Raw genomic sequence first — 21,834 nt, 5'->3', positions numbered from 1 at the left:
TGTTGGAGATAAGAATTAATATCGATAAAGCAATGACATTAAAATTACACAATAATAATAAGCTAAATATTATTTAAAAATTCAAATTTAAGCAACACCACAGCAAATTTGAATCAAAGCAAACCACTATAAGATTGTAATCAAACCATAAAAAATCAATAAGAAATAAAACCAAAGAATTACTGCAGAACCAATTGAATGATAATATACTCCAAAAGATTTTATGAAGAAAGATTGAACTTATTATTGCAGACAATCATATTAAACTAAAATCAGCTTTCTCGCGCTAAAAGCTGAATACACCTACAACACTTAGTCAAGTTGTTTCGTCATCATATGAAATAATTTGAATGATCTCAGCGCCATCTATTCAGTTAAAAAAACAAAGAAAATAAACTATAAATCATATCTTTAGTATAATATATCTATATATTTAGTATCTATAATAAATATAGAAAATAGAAAATAGGTTGAAAAATATATAAACTTTCTGTTATTAGAACTTCTATATTGCAATAGTTTTCGGTAAAATCATTGGAAGCTTTTAATGAGATTATTTTTGCTTCAATATAAAAATTATTGTAATTACAATTTTTTTAAAATCCTGTTAAATTGTAAAAAAATCAAATTTTTGGAAACTTTCGAGTTAAATTAGAATAGCAGTTACAAAGTTTAATTACTTTGAAGTTAAATTCATCCCTTGTATCGTAAATATCTACCAAAGTTTTTTAATAAGAAATTTATATTTTTAAATCCAAATAGGTAGCTTTGAGTTGATCTTCGTTAGTTTCAATTATACTTAATTCTTTTGGATAGCAATTGATAACAACATTAGTGTTAGGACATAAATTATCTTTCTTGATAGGACATAAATTATCACTTGTTTATAAATTCAAAAACTTTTACTATCACATGCTCGGCACAAGTTAACATACAAATCTCCGCTTACTAAGAGTGAAATTCTTCAAAATTTTAATAATCATAAATGTTTATTCTATTTCAATCATTTTTTTTATTTTTTTTCCTGATTGGTTAAAATCTGAAAGAATGTGTAGTTTTAAAATAAATGTGTACATGTAGCCATTACCTTATGGATGACTTTGAACATCATGCAATATCGTTCTAAGAATTTACTTATTATCACCTTAATTTGACTTTGCACAAATAATTGATGTTTGTTTCTTCAAATTCTTATCAGAAAGAACAATTAAAACGTAAAGATCGTGTTTATTAAATAGATAGATAGACATTACAGATCAAGACATTGAGAATGAAAGAAGAAAGATGTCATCTAAAAAATAAAAAAAGTAAAGAAAAAATTTTTTCTGAAAATAAAGTAATATCTTAAAAAATGTAACCTAGCAAAAAAAAAAATGTTAAACCTATATGTGTGCCCTCCAAACATTTTTGGAAGATATATAATACAAAATAAAAAATATATAATACAAAATATTTTCTCAAATAAAAAAAAAAATTCATACTAAACAAACTTTTTGAAGTTTATATAGTTAATAAATATATATTAACTAATAAAAATTAATAAGCTTTATCTAGTAAACTGGAAAGTTTTTTAACTTAAAGTAAATACTATGTTACGTTTAAAGTTTCCCTAACAACAGAAAAAAAATGCGCTATCATTTTAAAAAAATAGAAGGAAAGATCTTTAAATTGATAAAAATTCAAACAAGGGATTAATAATATCGCTTTATATATCATAAAATCAACTTTTTTTTCTCCATGTTCAAATAAGAGCTAACAACTTTTTTTCTTCGTTGTCTATTCTTCAGCACGCAATGAAGGGATTGCGTCATTTTTGAAAGAGAAAGCGAGTAAAAATTCTTATACAGAACATATCATTATGATCAAATAAAAACTTTCAAAAAATTCCAAGTTTTATATTTTAAATCTTTCCCACTCTAAATAAAACTAATATTTCCAGACAGTCTGTAAATATTCATCGAATTTTTTAAGGCGACACTCACATTTTTAAATGCGGGACTATCTAAATATCCAATGATCTCGCTGTCTGTATATATGTATATGAGCAAGAGTATGTGTATTACAATATTAAATGGAAGTCAATTTGTCAAAATTGCATTGAAACGGATTTTATAACGTATGCATAAATAATTTATTTAATGTCTCACTCTAAATGCTTTATTTTAATGTCTCACTCTAAATTTACTTAATAACTTACTTTCAGCTGTTGCGCAAGATAGTATTCATTTATAAATCCACTTCTGTTTTTCAAAATTTGTTATAAGAATATTCAAATGGTTCTTTTTAATATAGAACGTTCTGGAATAAAAATTTAAATCAAAATCCATTGTGCGTAAGAAGATACTGAAGAATTTAAAACATTTCTGTTCTTACATAGTAAGCGACAGAGTTTTTTTTTTCTCTGAAACACAAAAAATAGAAAGAGTATTTAGAAAGTGTCACGTTTATTAAGAACATTATGCACACTTTCTTATACAGTTTGCTTAGGCAGAGTTTCTGTACTTCAAATATTACAGCAGTAGGCAAGAATTCTAAAAAAATTTCTTCTGAGAATAAAAATGAAGTAAACTAAAAATAAATTATATCAAATCCCATTTAATGATATTCATAAAGTATAATACAAATTTACTAAGAAGAATGGAGAAATAAAATATCAAGTTTTTTTAGATGCATATTAATTTATATATATATATATATATATATATATATATATATATATATATATATATATTATTTTTTGTGCTAAAAATAAAATTCTGGTGTCTTGGTGTCTTAAAATAATAGAAAAATTGAAACAGTTAAATTAAAAGATTTTAGGGTGCTTATTTTCAAATTCTTCTTATTAAAAATAATACCTCTTTATCATTTGACTATATAGATAATTTGAAAATTACTTGAAATTATTCATCTTTGAAATTTTGAAAGAAAAAAAATGGTTATTATAAACGAATTGATTACACGTAAATTGTTAATCATCTATAGTCAGCTCATTGGAAAAAAAATTACACAAAAATATCATAAAGATATTTTTTATTGGATGTTAAAGGAATGCTTATAAGTGGTACTGGCAATTTTGTTTCCTTTAATAATGCATCTCCAAGGATTCTAGGTCATATTCTCAAGTTCCAATGTAGTTCGCTTTTTAGCATCACATCAATAAACCCGTCACGTCTCTTCCCCAAACAGTTTTTATTACTTACCCTGTACTCTGTGATAGATATTTTGTTATCAGCAACAATAAATATTTAGTCCAAAAATATTTTTTCTCAATTAAAAAAAATCAATGAAAACTGCTCAAAATTAAAAGAAAAAACAGAAACAATTTCGAAGAATTCTACGTATCTGTAGGGAACAAATGTCACTGAAAGTATCTCACTTTTTATTAAATGTATTACCAAAGTGGCTTTCATAGCGACATTTTTATGGGTTGCTGGAAAAAAAAACGCATTTTTTTATATGCGCTGCAAACATATCTCAGTAGATGCTTACTTACTCTATGAAGTACTTCCACCGAAAGGATAAAAAAAGAACAAAAAGTTTTCAGGGACATATTTTTATGTTTATCACTTGTACAATTTTTCGTAAGGAAACGTGAACTGGTTTATGGATGCATACATTAGGCAAAGTTCCAGAGTAACACTTTTAAAAATGTGTGAAGAATTTTCGGTCGTTGCTCCTTAAAATTACTCGCAAAATGCGTATCTTGTTTCTAAATTATAAACTTTGGGAAAGTCAAGACTGAAATTAGGAATAAAAATTTTCGATGTTATTTGAAGCAAAAAAAAAAAGTTGTTTTGCATTATATTTTTGCAGCAAAGCCTAGCTCTCTAAACACGTCTATTTATAATTAGATATTATCTTTTTAGATTTAAGTATGCTAGCTTCAACTGTTCCTGTGTCAGTGGCTTCCTTAATTTTGTTTTCGGCGTTAAAAAAAATCAGTATTCTAAAATGTGCTCTGATAATCCGAACTGTTGAATTTTTAAATATTTTCTTATATATTTTTCATGTTTTATCCTCTTTGAAAATTTTATTTAAAAAATCAGGCAATATTTAGCATTAATTTTGCATTACAGTTTTCCCACAAAATTATTCATACCTTACTATAGTCCGAATTTTATCCTCTTCTTAAAATGAAAAGTTTTATAGTATCAACAGGGCAAAACAGAAAGCGCCAAAGTACTATTTCTATTAACCAAAAAAATGATTGTAAATCAGAAAATCCCTATGTTGTGCTAAACACATTTTTTTTTTTTACTTTCTCTCATATGAAGAATATGAGGAGAAAATATTGTATCGTCAAAAAAATTCTATCTCCAGAATCTGATGAATCTCCACCCGGAAAGTCCGAAAAACACGTTTTACAACAAATTATTTAATTTTTATTAAGAACAGGAGCATTTTTAGTGTGCTTCTCCGTAAAGTTGCATTATTTTAGATGATTTGTTTTCAGAAATTAATTTATTTCCTATTGAATTACATATTATTGATTAAATACAATCGTTCGGCATCCTGTTTGATATGGAATAGAAAAAGTGGAAATGGAAGACGATATAATATATATGGGTATTAATTTTATTGATATAAACCAAGCGATTCCAGTAAGCTTGTTTTCATCATACGTTAATAATTTGTTTCGAAATAAATTAATACAACATATCATAAATGTCTTAACACAATTTGATGCTTAAACTTGAATAAACAAATCATAAATTTTGTTAACGCTTTCTAGGGCCAAATCATAAATTTTGTTAACGCTTTCTAGGGCCATGGGAAGTATGCTTACCATCAAATTCATCTATCTTTGAATAAAGTTAAGCAGATTGGCATAGGTTCTGATAAATTTTTCAATACCACAGAAACTTAAATGCTTCATTTCTTTATCTCACAAAAAATAGTGTGATTTAGATAGATTAGATTTTTTACTTACCAACAGATTTTTTCATTTAGTTATTAATTAACCAAATTAATTAATAATACATATCATAAATGTCTTAACACAATTTGATGCTTAAACTTGAATAAAAAAATCATAAATTTTGTTAACCCTTTCTAGGGCCATGGGAAGTATGCTTACCATCAAATTCATCTATCTTTGAATGAAGTTAAGCAGATTGGCATAAGTTCTGATACATTTTTCAATAACACAGAAACTTAAATGCTTCATTTCTTTATCTCACAAAAAATAGTGTGATTTAGATAGATTAGATTTTTTACTTACCAACAGATTTTTTCATTTAGTTATTAATTAACCAAATTAATTAATAAATCAAATTAAATTTATCTATCAAGCTAAATGAATCACTTCAATCTCAATTCTAAAAATATTTTAATATACCACGATTAGAAAAAATGGCCGTTTAAAAGGTAAATCAATTAAATGAAGTATAAATACTTTAATCCAGTTTCAAATAATTATCAAGAAGTTCGCTAATACTGTACGCATATAGCAAGTGATGTGTCGTGTCCTTTTAAAAGTCAGATTCTCTCCCTAAATGTGCATTTATATTACATTACACCTTCAACGTTTACATGTTTATTTACAAATTAGCAATAAAAATAACAAGGAAAATAATTTTATGCTATAAATTGGAATGTAAAAATTATCATGTTTTTTCCCTCTTGAATATCGAAATTTTGCGCAAAGATGTTTTTGATGGCAATAAAATATTTAATATTTTGCGAATATAATTAACAGTTAATTGTTAAATTTCATTTAATTTTTAGTCCATATGAATGGCGCCACTAAATAATGAAATTGAGAAAGAAAAGGTTATCAAAAGTCTGCAGTAGTTAAAAAAATCACTATAAATCAAAAAGTAGAAAGCAGTTAAACTATAATTATTGTAAACTATTAAAATAATGTCTTAATGAATGTTCTTATTAAATTTATTTCTTAGTAAAAATATTTAAAATGTGTTAAGACCAAGTTATTCGCTGACTAAATATTCATGTATTTAAAAAAAGAAAAATCATCTTATTGAAATGTCTCTCACTTTTAAGATAAGCGATTTCAAACACTGTGTATTTAAAACATCTTAGTTCATCCCTTCACAATTATTTTAATGTACTGATTCTCATTGGTCCTTCAAATGCTTTTCAGGGATTTTTGTTTCCTAAAATAAAACAGACAAAAATATCGCTTAATTCCTCCGTGTCTCTTTGACAGCCAATCAGATAAGGAGGAATGGCTAAGACTCATTCAAGAACGCTGATGATCGTACAGTCGAAATAGTTAAAGCGCATTTCGTATAATAGTTTGCTCCCTTGGTCCCAGTTTCCTCTAGTTACCGGTCGACTTAATGCAGTTTAGGTCGAATGGTTCATTAAATTTTGCTTCAGTTAAAGCAAAGCTATATTGAGTTTATTCAACCAATGCAAAGGGAATAGGCCCATATCTCATTTTATCACATTTAGACTAACGTCGCTAGTTATATATAAACGGAGCTGCCTATTTAATGACGTTTAAGTTGGACTGACAATTTTCATCCCTCACGTGGTTACTGGTCACCGTCCAGAAGGAATTGGGGAATAAATAGCCTTCAAAAGATATCGTTAGATAGTGCTCCGGGCTGTATTTGGATTTCAGAGAACGTCTGACTTGTATCTAGGGACAAGGTGTATGGTTGGTTAGTCAGAAGCTCAGATCTTTTATCGAATCACTAAATGAGCTTTGCTTTAGAAATTAGAAACGTTTGCTCAAGTCATGAGCTAATAGAGAAATGACTGGATGATTTATCGTCAGGGATCGTCATATCATTGTTTCCGCAATCATTATTTGTTTTCGAATTTTTCTCTTATTTTCCTTGGGCGTTTGTAGTTTTGTATGCAAGGCATGTTAAATAAGAGATAATACATCTTATTAATTATTTGTATGTTTATTATGAGAAATTAATTGCCATTTAAAAATAAAAATCTGATCTGTTTTTTAAACTATGTTTTTAATGAAGCAATAAATTTATTTAAACACACTATTTCTGTTTTTTATGTGTGCAGAGCTCTATGATCATTAGCTAGTTAATTTTTAACCTCATTCTTTGTCTTCAGCTTAATATTAGATAAATTTTTTCGTAAAAACATTTTATGTCTATTGTTAAAACTTTTCTTTTATAAATGGCCTGCACATCTACTGATTAATTTCGAAAAAATACTTATAAAATTATTCCGTATATTTCAAAGGGTGGATTTCGAAATTTTGCTCTGCCTTTCTCCTTTGCTCTGCGGATCAAGCGATGAATTAATTGATATTGCTAAAAATTAAAATTAGGAGTCCCCATTTTTGACAAAAATTATTTATTTATTTAAGTTGGTAAGCAAAATCATGGTTTTAAGAATTTTCTATTGTATTACTTTTTTATATTTTATAATTAATTATTGTAAATATTGTTATAAAACATTAAAAAATTAAGTACGATAAAGTCAGTTCTTTCGCTAATTCAATATCAGTGGCATCACCCATATAGATTTTAGCTTAAACTGAAATTGAGGGATAAGTTGATAATAAACTCTGTAAATATCATAACGTTTTATTATCATCAGGAAAACAATATTACTACACCTCTAATTTTAGAAATTGAGCAGACTCAGGAAGAAACAAGAAATTGATTTCAAAATTTCATCTTCACAAAATTGAGTTAAATGAATGGATTCAACAAATTAAAAATAATTTTTATAAGTCCTTTTCATACGAATGAGAAATGCGTCGAAACCGATAGAATGTATTTCTTGTCCAAAATATTTAAGAGACTTTGAAATCGGACATATTATTTAAATCTTGTTATCTCAGCTAGAAAATTTTGCAAAGTAAATTATTTATATGTATTTTGAATTATGAAATTAAATTTTTACTAGTTACTTCATTATTAACTTCTACAAATATTAGCTTCTAGTAGATTAAATAGCACAAATTTATTCTGTCAGCAATTTTAGTTAATATTTAATGAAACATTAGTATAAACGTAGCTGAAAAAAAAAAAGCAAATAGCACTCAATAATATGTGTTGAATTTTTTAAAAAAAAGATTATAATTACTCTTTTGTGAATAAATATATGTAATTAAAGGGATTATAATTCACACAACAACAATTAGATGGGTTTTTTTACCCTTTAGATGATTTATGTAATAGCGTAAATAAGTTATAAAGGATGTATATGTTGTTACATGTGCGAGAAAATTACATTTTTCTTTTTGTTTTTAATCAATTAGGAAAGTACTGGGATATATTTTTTTCTAAATTCAATTATTTGACACTTTCTAAATAATTAGCGATTCTTCTTTCGCATAATTCAAAATCAGTAATAATTTTTCTTAGAATCATCTGTCTTTGTAAAAGGCTAGAAATAATTAAAGACTTCTTTATAGTGAACATTCTTATTTTAAAATATATTATTATTCTTTTCTTTGTTATTCTTTGAAGAAAAAAATAGGAAATGTTAAAGTTTTTTTCTTTTTTTTTAATTAAAGTTACCGGGAGTAATACGAGGAGAATCCTGATAAGTATTTAATTTTTTACCCTCATACGACTTCGTTCTCAGAATCGTCTGTGAACCTGGAATTTCCTTTCTAGTTATTTTTATTTCATTTACCGAGAATTTTCTGAAAGATGGCGGCTTAAGAAGAAAAAAAGGCAACCATATAAGAAATTATCTTTCCAAATAACAAATGATAATTAAGTCTTTAATGGAAGAAAAGCATTCAATTACTCTTTACCAATGAAAATTATAAAAGAGTTAGTAATTATGGGATAAATCATGTCAGTTGATGAAGCCATAGGTTTTCCCCACACTTAAAAATAGCATTCGAAAATCCAAGGTTGCTGGTGAGTAATTATTTAAGCTCGCAATTTTCAACATGATTTCCTGTATAAACTCTACTTTTTAGCTCCATTTTATATTTTCATAAGACCGTTTAACAACATTTATATACATGTTACAAATTACTCATTGAAACATATTTATACAGGGTGATTCAAAAGACTACAAAAACTTTAAAATTAAATAATTCGAAAGTGAATGAAGATAGAACGATGCCATTTGCACATATAGAATGGATATGTCATTTTATTTTTGTGTCACTCCTTTTGCTTCTTGTATTTTGTCTTATCCTCGGATTCAAAATTTTTAACAACATAATGCTACGAATGTTTTTGGACTTTATTTGGTTTCTAAGCTCCGAGATGGAGGAATGTCTCCATTCATTAAGTAAATTGAAGTAAATTGGATAAAGTAAATTGAATGTCAATGAATTATTGCATCTATCAATTTCTCATCCTATGTAACAAAACACTTCGCCTTCTGCTGAGAATTCTCGTGCAATCATTTGTTAGCTATAATGCCAATAAATTTTGATTTCATGTCACAAAGAAACTGTACCATTCCTGTCGTCTATGTAGAAATGAATCAATCAATTTTTATTTACAAAAAATTAAAAAGTCATTTATAAAAAATTAAAAACTGCTTTATGTGTGTCGATGATTTAAACTTAAATAATATGTAGCTTTTCTCTTAAGAAATTATTGATTAATAAACTTAATTAAAAACCAAATTTTTGCATTTTTCTTAACCATTGTCTAACTTATATGAATCAAAGAGTCTCAGTTCATGAATTTGTACTATCTTAGAAAACTATTTTTCATGTATAAATATGATGAGACACTCGTTCCGTTTCATTTACTATTCAAATTTTTTTAATCAATCAAACGTTCACTGCGAAGTTGCATTAAAAATTCATAGTTTTTAGAATTACTTTTTTATGTTTATCAGAAATATAATGAAGCAGATATCTATGCTTTCTTTTCAGATTTTAGAATATTTCAGAAGTTAGAAATGTTCATCTAGAAGATTTTTAATTCCATTTTTTTGCAGAACTAAAGTAAAAGCACGAAAACGATAATCAATAATTGTTTAAATAATTAATAAAATTTATTTATTAATGAAATCATGTACAGTAGAAAAATAGAAAAAAAAATGTTTTTTTTTTAATTTTGTAGAAACACTCTTTGTATGTACATGAACTATAAGACTGTTTTCTTTGTACAATTTATTATTTGTTTTTATCCTAGAAATTCAACACTTATAAAAAATTTTTAAAAAAATCCTGCAAATAGAAAAAAGTAGATGAAATTAAATAAAAATCAATGGATGTATTATGCATATGAAATATAAAAAAACATGTCATTTAATTGTATTATTATTTTTTATCGTAGTCTTTTCTATTATGCCATGTAAATAAATTTATTAAATTTGGCAATTACGAGCTGTAAAGTGCATAAAAGGTAAATGTTTCGGTCATGAGCAGTACAACTAAAACTATGTTTTAAGTTAAAAACGATATACTAAACAAAAACATATAATTACGAAGATAAACTATTTAAGTACTTAACGTTAACATGCTGACAGTGCTTAAATAATATTTAATATTTTTTTGAGTTACACAATCATTTTTTTATCAAATGAAGCAATGAATAGTATTCCAGTGATTTCAAATAAATTTACTTTTCTACTTTTACACTTATAAAAATTCTTCCGCTTAGGTGGTCATCCACCATGCACAACTAGAGAATTTCAAATAAGGCATATACTTCCAGTCTGAAAACTTCTCACAAGACGTTAACCCAATTGATGGTCATTAGAGTTTCAAGAAAAATTTCAAACTCTCTAAAATTTACTCCTCCTGAAATAGTTTTCGAGTAATGTCCTTTCACTTGGGGCACTCTAAATAATAAAAAAATATCAAGTTGGCGTATTAATAGTTCACTATCTCATAAACAAGTAAAATCTTCACTAAAGGCATGTTTTGTAAGTGGTTTTATTAGATAAAGTCCCGTTTTTGAGTTACACTATTGCCGTTAAAATTGGACCACCTTTATTCGACTGCAGTCAGCAGGCAAAAGTATCATCTAAATCTGTTAACTTATCCCTAACTGTCCACATCTATCCATAATGACTGCATTTGATCCCTAAAAAAATTAACATACACCAAGCCCACAAACAGCAATATGCATTTGCTCCGATCTTCAGTCACAGTCTTCCAAACTATAATCCAAAATTGCACCTTTAGATTTCCTAGATAGTATATAGTCCTCGAGCGTGAGACGCAATAAAAAAGTTTAGAAATACTTGTAATAAAAAGGAAATGTTACTCCCTATTGGGATAAAGTCTGGTCTTCAACAAAAATTTTATAATCCAAAAATCAAGATTTTATCACGAGGCTAGAATGTCCTCCAGCATGTATACGCTCAAAAATCAGTGAAAAAAGTTTAGGAGCCTTTATTTTAAATAAGCTAGACATTTTACCTCCAATATATTTAACAAGAGCAATACAATATTGCCCTGTACAATATTTTAAAATTCATTCTTGGAACACAATTTTAAGACCGGAAGCCATGGTACTACCACCTAACTCTTGGACATCTAGACCAGGATGTTCTAAGTTATTTGTAGGCAAATAAAAATGAATGGAGAAGTATTTTTTAATTAATAGCATATCTGACATTGATAGGATTTCATCCACTTAATGTAATCTGAGATGGATTTTTTAGCCCAATTATTTGATTATAAAGCCAAATTTGTATCATCACTCTTCTAGTGTCCATCAAAGCTTCATCCTATAAGAACACAGAAAGAAACCAAAAACGTTTCGCAACTATTGGACTAAATAAATTTGTGTTGCAAATAATAATTTATTTCTATCTACTGAGTGAAGAAGTACCAAATAATTTCTGAGAAGTACCAAAACTTTCTGGGACAATTCTACATTTAGTGTTCTCGTCCTAATGATATCGCATTTCGTAAGAGTTTTGTCGCAAATTTTAAATATTCACGATAACATTCTGTGTCTCTTACTTATATTATTCTATGCAATGATTAGATTCTGTCTAAAGGAACCGAGAAATAGTAACAGTCTGAAATCATTCTGGTAAAATATTCATGTAGACAGAATATAGTTATTTTCCAAGTAAACTATCAGACGGATATAAAAAAAAGGATTGTCCATCTATTATTTATTGCTCATGAGATTTTGTAGTATTTGTTGCTGTTTAAATATCACATGACTATACATAATTAAATTAAGTTATTTATTTGTTTCTTTTAAACACGTTATACTTGTATGGAATGATAAACAATTTAGTCAAATATCATTTAAAGTTAAGATTTTCGATTAAAACTAATGAAATATTTTAAAACAAGTCTTTACATTTAATTCACTGAATTTTCGAAAAATAGTTGTGTTAAGGAATTGTTTTAATTTAGCTTTCTAAGCAGCCGCAATTTCTTTCACTTAAGCCAGATTTAATGTAATTTAATCTTGATGTTGTTAAAATTTAAAATTGTCTCTAAATAAGTAACTTAAAAGTTTGCAATTTATTAAAATCTTTTTTCTTTGTTTCATACATTATCAATACTTTCTTTAGCAGAAATGTGTAATCTATGTATTTGATTTTTGTAGTATTAATGGATTGTTAACGGAAGTTAAATGGGTTGAAATTTCAGTTCGTGATCTTTTCCAACCAGAGAACTTATAGATACGTCTCAAATTTTGAACAATGCCAATATTTGGTTGGTTCGGTATACTGTTCATTGTATCTGAAAGAAATAATTCAAAATAGCAACAAGTTGGATAAATGAAATTTTGTCTGTGATATCCGTACTAATATTGTAGATGTGTGTCATATCTAGCACCAGAATTCATCAAATTAAAAAATGCTTTTCCAACACTTATTCTCAATCTAATATACTAAACTATAAATTTGTACAAATATGCTATGAGGAAGAAGATGAACACTTCAATTTTTTTAGATCGTCTTAATAGTTTGCAGTACTCTCTCAACAATTTGTCATATTTCTTACTAGAAGACATCCATATTAGCATTAGACCCAGATTTGTGCTGATTTCATTAAAAAAAATTAATTTTATAACAAAAGCTATTACGTATAGGGAATATACAACACTTCATTTAAAAAAATTAATACATATATAATAAATATTACTGAATATAACTCAAAATACTAGCAGTAACCTATTGTTCAATTCCCACGAAGGTCACTGATATTGGCATACAATGACCTGTTTTCCACACGTCACTCTGAAAATACCAAAAATATTATCTTCAAAAATCTATATAGTTCTGAATATTATGAATTATCTTATTGGTTCACACATTTATATGACATAAAAGCAAGTAGGTTATTTTTTAATATTAAATCTTTGAAGCACAATCTCACAGAACGGATTCAGAAATGAAATCTTTCCGAAGTGGATGATGATGATGTTTATTTATGATATTTCATTTATCTAGCAAGTCTTCGAAAAAAAAAAACATTAACCAGCTTTTTGATAGTGCGATGCTCTTTCTGACACTTTGAAACAAATTCCTGGGGCTGTTTATGACTGAAATTCATATTCATCAAAACGGCTTAGCATATATTCATATCTTAAGCCGCTTTTGAATATTAATTTGTACATAGCATTTGCATTAATATAAAAAAGTGTTACTGGCAAACAAAAAATGGTTGTTAATTGATTTTAATATCTCTTTCAGATTGACGTCAATTCTACTATCTGATAAACATCCTCTAAATAGAGTTTATCAATTAAATAAAAGGTGAGTACCCCTTTTAGTAAATTTTATACATATATTAAGGAAAATAAGTCATATAAAAGAATATCAAATTAGACTTTGTCCATCGGATAATTACTTTCAAAAATAAATTGCTTTTCCTGTGTGTATTTGAGAAAGTGCTATTGATAAGATAATTACTTTCATTATCTATAGATATATTGGATCGTTTCAATTATAATTCAACATTATTTTCTTTCAAAATTTATTGAATGAATTTTTTAATGCTGCGAAATGTATATATAAATGGAAGATTCCCCATATGTATCTTCCTTCAGGAATGTTAAAGATATGAAATCTTTATTTCTTTTGAAAATATTCAAAGTAAAACACCATTTTTAACTAGATTTTTTTCTATTTTTTATTTAAAATTTGTTCTTAAAGGAATGTAAAATTATGTAAATACAATTGCCCCAAACATTAAGAGTCTCTAGATCAGACTAACATAATCGTTAAGCTAACTGGAAAAACATCGAAATTAAATTGGAGGTTTGTGCGGTTTAGTGGCGCAAAAGCCATACCTGACCATACTGCGTCAAACATACGGTTAAAGAAATTAAATTGAAAGGATAGTTAAAAATATGTTCAGTGTCTCAAAATGGTTCAGATTTGCTGAATATGAAAAAGATTTACAAATACGTAACAATTATAATAAAAGGACAAAGAGATAAACATGCTCTTATAATTGCAAAACAGATAATGCTAATGCAATCAGTAAATGCTAAAATCACATAATCTATTTTTATTTGGACCAATTTCCATCCATAATAGCCCTTTTTTTAAAAATAGACTCATACCTAAGACACATTTTTTTGAAAGTTTTAAATGCTTTGGAAAGTACTCTAATTATTGTATATCAAAAATGCAAATGAGCATCTTAATTTGATCTAAATTGTGGCCATGTGAAGATAAAAAGTTGTAACTACTTATCACTACCTTATCCCAAGTTTGCTTGACATATGAAGGATGAGGTATCAACACTAAATATACAGTCAACGGTAACTTCACACAATGATATAGTTAATCTATATAAATCTATGACTCGCTTTATTTTTGAATTTGGGTCTAAGATGACATCAAAATATATTTTACACATTTGAATCAATACTTCAATTATCAGCCTTCTAACCAAAACATATCTTCTCACATTTGAATCATGACTTCAAATTACAGCTATTAAACCAAAATATGTCCCGTTGCATCTAAATCAATAAAATTATTAATCATCCACGCCATACAAAATTGAGTCCATATATATATATATATTTTATAATGAATTCATACATCTCCAGATATGTATTTTTATGAATATATTGAATTTTTTATTGAATATAAATTTATCATACACATATAATTAAAAAAGAAAATTTACAAAAACATAACTGCGCAGAAAGGTTGAGTTTCGAAACCAACTCCTGCCTGGTCATGAAAAAGAAATCATGCGTGTTCAAAATTTTAGCAAACCACTTTTACGAAATCTATTACAGATATTCAGATAGAATGTGAAAAATTGAATTTATTGTTCCTAAGTAATAGTAATAAAAAAAACAGTGAGCGAAAAAATTGTAAATATCATAATATATTATCAGCAAAATAATAATAATAAATAAATGACCTTGAAACGGAAAAACGTACAGCATCTGATATTTCCATCCCCAATTTTACCACTCTTTGGAATTTCAAGAAATGTGGACAAAAATTTTGAAAGAGAAATATTTTTTTTTTAAACTTTTGAAAAAAAAATATTCTGTTTCATTTTTAAAAAAATAAAACAAAAAGTTTCAACTCAATAAATGTATTTGAGAAAATTCAAATTTTTTATTTACTTTCCTGTAGTGATATGTGCTTGTTTAAACGCTGTATGATTTTTCAATAAAAAAATTAAAGAGAAGAAATGAAATATAGAATAATAACAAAGAATTTTGATCAAAAGAGATGCAGTAAACAAAAAACAAATGTAGACAAAAATTTTGAAAAAATTTTTTTTTCTTCTTTTTTAATACTTTTGTACAAAAATGCTCTGCCTTATCCGGAAAATTAAAACAATTTGTTTTAACTCAGTAACTCCGTTTGAGAAAATTCAAAATTTTCATTAACAGGAAATGAAATACTTCCAAGTAGTGGTATTAACTTGTTTAATCGATGCATTATTTTTCAATGAAAAAAAATTAAAGTGAAGAAATGAAATATAGAGTAAAAACAGAGAACTTTGATCAAAAGAGATGCAGTCAACAAAAAACATGTACAGCCTCTGTTATTTTTACTACTTTTTGTAATTGCTGTAAATATAACAAGAATTTCAAGAAATGGGGGTAAAAATTATATATATATATATATATATATATATATATATATATATATATATATATATATATATATACAAAAGTATTAGAATCAAGTTAATAGGAAAAACAAAAACCAAATAAAAATTAAACCAAAAAAATTATTAAAAAATATTAAAAAAGAATCCGGCCTGAAGACTTTTTCAAGGGTCACCCTCAGGCAGGGATTCAAATAAAGGGATTTTTTCTGTGAGGACATACAGACATTAAGTCTAACAATGATTCCTCGTGACCCGAAAAAGCCCCGAAATTATGCTCAAGAGATATACCATTTTAACAGAAAGGAAATACAAAATAACAAATTAGAAAAAAACCACAAAGTAAAAATACAATAAAAACAATAACAATAAAAACAAAAACAGCATTAAAATTAAAATTAAAATTAAAAACGAAAAGGCCAAGACATACCATCCAACAGTGAACGAAACTTTAAACAGTCGATTGTGATTTCCTGTTTTTGAAAGTTAACGGTAAATTATGTAAACAGAGGTAGGCACCCAGCGCCATCTATTGAGTGATCCAATATGCAAGTAAATTTCTATTTTTATTTAAGCCAAAAGATTAATCCCAAACCATACCTTGTTTAATTAAAAAATTGACATTACAGTAATTTCTAGGAAAATCATTTTTAATTAAATTTTTAAGGAGGATATTTGATGCTTCAATATAAGAATTTTTATTATTGCAAACCCTTTTGATCCTGTTAACTTGTGAGAAAATAAGATTTTTGAAAATTTTAGAGTTTAGATTGGAATGGTAGTTACATAGTTTTGTTATTTTAAAGTTGAAATCATCCCTTTTATCGTATATACCATCATTTTAGTTTCGTTTTCAAACTTTTTCTTACTTTAGATTGGTTACTATATATATATATATATATATATATATATATATATATATATATATATATATATATATATATATATATATATATATATATATATATATATATATATATATATATATATATATATATATATATATTTGCCTTTGCACAAAAATATTATGCTTTACCCAGAAAACTAAAACAACTCACTTTAACTCAATAACTTTATTTGACAAAATTCAAACTTTTTATTAACAGGACATGAAATGATTTCCAGTAGTGGTATGCCCTTGTTTAATCGATATATAATTTTTAATGAAAAAAAATTAAAGAGAAGAAATGAAATATGGAATGATAACAAAGAGATTTCATCAAAACAGATTCATTAAACAAAATCTGCGATTTTTACAACACTATAATTTTCTAATTACACCAGGAATTTCAAAAAATGTGAACAAAAATTTGAAAGAAAATTATTTTTTTTTAATATTTGAACAAAAATACTCTGCCTTATCTATAAAATTAAAAAAAAAAAAAAACGTTTTAACTCAATAAATCTGAGAAAATGCAAACTTTTGAAAACAGGACATGAAATGATGCTAACAGAACATGAAATGATTTTCGGTAGTGGTATACTTTTGTTTAATCAATGAATGATTTTTAAATGAAAAATAATTATTATAGAAAATAAATTAAATATAAAATAATAATAAAGAAGTTTCAGCAAAATAGATGAAGTAAATTTAAAATAAAGATAATAATATCAAGAGCACAATATATGCTTTACCGTTACATTTTTCAATTAATTGAAAATATGTTTATGGAGTTTTAATAAGTATTATATAAAAACCTATCGCATTTAAGTTTCTTGGCAAAAAGTATTTATATGAACATACTTCTAGCCCACTCTTTCTTAAAATATTTTTTTCAATAAATTCATTTTATTGTTAAAAAAAATCACCTCCAAAAATCTATACTCTCTTTACCTTATATATATCCTTATCTTATACTTTCTTCTTATTTCACATATATAAGATCAATTCTCCTTAATAAACTACAACAGTATACGTTTATTTTGAAAACAAATAATTCTTTTACGAAAGTAATCCCAGTCAATCAGAACTTGTGATGTGTATATGATAATATCTACTCTTCAGCTTCGAAAGTGAATGGAGAGTGAAACGGAAGCAATAAAACTCTATCCACTAATTTATAAGGTTTTCGAGGACAAAGAAGGCGAAAGGAGGAGTGGAAAATAATTCTTTTACCCTCTTTATATTGTTTCTATACATCGTAAATACACGCCTAACTTGAGATAAGACCTAAAATTCTAGAATAACTGTTTTGAAAAACATTAAGGATGTTCGATTCTTTGATATCGCCTTAAGCTATAAAGTATAACGATGGCTTATTTGTCAGGTTTGACGGGGTATTTTTAGGAGGAAAGATTTATGACAAACAACATTTCGAACTTCTTTTACTTTCAGCTTGAGTACGATACTTTGTTTTAAGGCAAAAAAAAAAAAAAAATCCCAAGAACATTTTATTTGTTTATTAGACACCCATAAAGGGATATAATTCTAAAATGTACAACAAACAGATTACGTTAAGAATTCACAGTTTAGTTAAAAGTACTAAATATTTATTGCATACCGTAAAAAAATTGTTTATCTTTGAAGTTGTTTGTAAACAAGTGCCTAGCTATAATTTTTTTTCTCTCTTTCTGCGTCTCAGAAAATTTGTGTTTTTCTAAAGAAAACTACCAAAGAAAGCAGTGTAAATTAATTAATTTTAATGCAATGGAACATTTGAAAACATTTTAATGAGCAAAAATCAATCTCAATTGTAATCTTTTAGTGAAACAATTGTATTTATGTAAAAACATTGACACTATTTCTTAGTTGAGATTCAAAGTGATTTTATTTGAAGTTAAGAAAGCAACATTGTGAACAAAACACGAAATTAACATTTTAAGTGCTTTGCTAATCCATTTTCAATTAGATATGCATTACCTTATGTTTTATGTTTTAGAATAGCATTTTGCAATCTTTAATAAGGGAGAATTAGAATAAAAAGTGGGAAAAAAATTAAATAATTTAAATTAGTGATTTTTTATTGGGTATAAATAAGATGTCTATAAAGGCATTTATTAATTATTTTATAATTAATACTAAGGTTTTTCTTATTCCATTAAGAATGAATAATTTTACAACGTTTTATATTCATATCATTTTCCATTGAATCATTTAAAATTAAAGAAATTAACACTTATAATAATATCAGGTATTTCGAATAATGAGAAATGAGATTTAGTTAATTTATTAGATAAGATGAAATGTAACGTATATAGTTGTAGATTATAACTGTGACCAAAAATTCTAATACATTTCATGATAAATGCTATTTTAATTTTTTTTAAACCATATATCTGATGAAATCTCTTGATTTTCTAATTAATATTACTGAATACATATTTATACAATGTGCATACATTATTACATGAATTTATATTTATACAATGCGCATACATTATTACATTATAATATACATTATTACATGAATTTATATTTATACAATCCCACGCTAGTTTGAAATACGTTTTCGTTATGTTAGCAACAAACATTTATAAGCTAGTTGTTATTAAAAGTAACTAGTATATTATTCCAATTGTAAACTGAATAGTAACTTCCTGCTCGAAGATAAGTATATTGATCAAGTCATCATCAAAGATAAAATATCTAACCTCGAAACATAAAAGTAAAAAACTGTTTAATAAAAGTACAATCACGGGATGTGTTCAATCCATAACCACTAACCCAGCAAGAACAATACGGTTGTCTTTATGTCAAGGAGCATCGACCACATCGTTTTAATTTTCCTTCTTTGGGGTTTCTTTCCCACCGGTCAGCAGGTTCTGACCTCAAGAGAGAAAGAAAAGAGACCGTGGCAATTGTCCAGAATAACTTGTCATATTTCATTGCTATTCCTCGGACGATTTATATCTTTGTTACGCTTCTGAAAACGATCTTCTGGAAAAAAATGTCTTCCGAATCGGATGCTTCGGGTCTGATTACTGCGGTTCTTTTTTTTGGGACATCCATGTCATTATTAACCTGCGACGCTTCGTGTCGAAGACATTAGAGGAATGTCTGATTCACATCTGAATTAAATGTTGGGATGCTTTGTAATTATTTTATTACTTAATTTCTAAAACTTTCCTAGTAAATTAAATGATTTTAGGGAATAAATCTAATTATAAATAGGTTGTGATTAATGTGTTTCTCGATAGTAAAGTGTCGAAGTAATTGTTAACGATGACTTATTACCATGATTAAAGAATGAATTTTTAAATTAATTAAACTAAGCAAAAATTTATTAAAAATTAGTTCATTTATGTTAATCAATTAAATTAAAGTTATGAATTAATTCTTGCCTAGGATATCAGAGGAATGTGTAATTTATTATCATTTATCATTTCATGAGTATTTAATTTATTTAAAAAAACATCTTGGTTAATATAAATGATTTTGTTGAAAAAAATTTCTATGTATTTATTATTACAGTACTTGTATTTACAAGCATTCAAGGTCATAATTTGACTTGTACAGTTCTTGCTGAAGGTATTAGAGGGATGTTGACTAACGTATGTTGCATAGCAAAAGTTATATTACTTCAAGTTTGATGATTCATGGAAATACATTAAATCATTATGTTACTTTTTTTTTGATAAATAAAACTTGATTGCATGAATTTTTGAAGATCAAGACAGAATAGCTCTTGGACAATTAATTAACATAATATTTAAGGTTCATAGTCCCAGTAAGTTACACAGTGAAAGTCCATTGACAGAGAATTATCCACCTTAAAGGAATTATTTTTGTATTTTGTCCAATAACGTTTTACTTATTCATATATTTCCCGATATATAAATTTTGAACTTTATACAAAATTTAGCTTCTGTGCTTTTTTAATTAATTAAAGAACTCACAAAACATTTCTTCCACTGGCTCCTATTAATCCAAAATGAAAGTTTTCCTGAAAAGTGGAATAGAATCTGTTGCAAGAATCGATTTTCCTCTTCACCTTAGTATTTATTTTAAAAAGAAAAAAAATCTTATTCTTTACTAAAGCAACGTTAAAAAACATGCTTTGTTTTCGGTTCTACTTTGACGAATTTTTATTTTTACCAGGCAATCCTTTTATGAAGTAGAGATTCATACCCAAAAGGAGAAAATCATGCTTTTCTGAAAGCGTTTGGTTATTGCTACAAATCTTAAAAATTATTTGGCGGAAATATATACAATTTGGAATAGTAATGCTCTAGTCTTGTTCCTTCCATTGAAATCAAAATTTTTATGAGTTTCTGGACAAAAAGTTTTAACTTCTGAATTTAAAAATTAATTTAAAATATGCTATCATATGTTTGAAAATTCTTTGCTTTTGCTTGCTTTCTGAGTACTTTAATTCATACTAAGAATCCTTTTCAAAAATTCGTTATATCGTGTAATATATTAAAAGAAAAGGAACTCTCATTTAACGTTAAGAATCTAAATTTTAAGTTGCTTATAACTCATTAACCAATTACTTATGTGCATTTAAATTATTGTAATCTGAAAAATTCGCCACTGTATTCGAAATTGGGTGTTGTTATTTGGGTAAAATTGAGTTTGTGTAAATCTAAATATGGAGACGAACCCTTATACGAAGAAATATTTCATGCATTCATAGATACATATTTCTATAGCGTCGAGAAATTAAAGTTCTTTATTGCGTTAATTAGTTTCTGAATATAGAGCAGTACTTCTATATCATTATGCAAATAGAAAATTATGTGTGCCATAAGCATTGAGTTCACCTTAGGTTTTTTTTAAATAAAAATGTAATAATAATATAATAAAATATAATATTCAAGATGTAAAATGAGGTGGTGATAAATGTTCTCATTTTTAAGTATACATTATAGTGATAAAGTGCATTAATTTTATTACCAGATTTGTATTCAAATCCTATCACAAGATCTTGTAATATATTTTTGTCGTCCTATAA

General features: G+C 26.4%; 1 protein-coding gene across 1 annotated transcript in view; it reads left to right on the top strand.

Moving 5' to 3' along the window:
- LOC129958574 (atrial natriuretic peptide-converting enzyme-like) overlaps positions 1–21,834 on the top strand; it is a 676,434-nt gene that overhangs the window by 231,892 nt on the left and 422,708 nt on the right. The window contains exon 3 of the mRNA XM_056071145.1: positions 13,543–13,605. The gene's annotated coding sequence lies outside the window, so the exon portion shown is untranslated. The remainder of the gene's footprint in view (positions 1–13,542; positions 13,606–21,834) is intronic.

The sequence above is a fragment of the Argiope bruennichi genome, chromosome X1 (genome assembly GCF_947563725.1).
Source record: "Argiope bruennichi chromosome X1, qqArgBrue1.1, whole genome shotgun sequence".
In the NCBI taxonomy this organism is placed as follows: Eukaryota; Metazoa; Arthropoda; class Arachnida; order Araneae; family Araneidae; genus Argiope; species Argiope bruennichi.
This window is presented reverse-complemented; position numbering and strand designations above follow the sequence as displayed.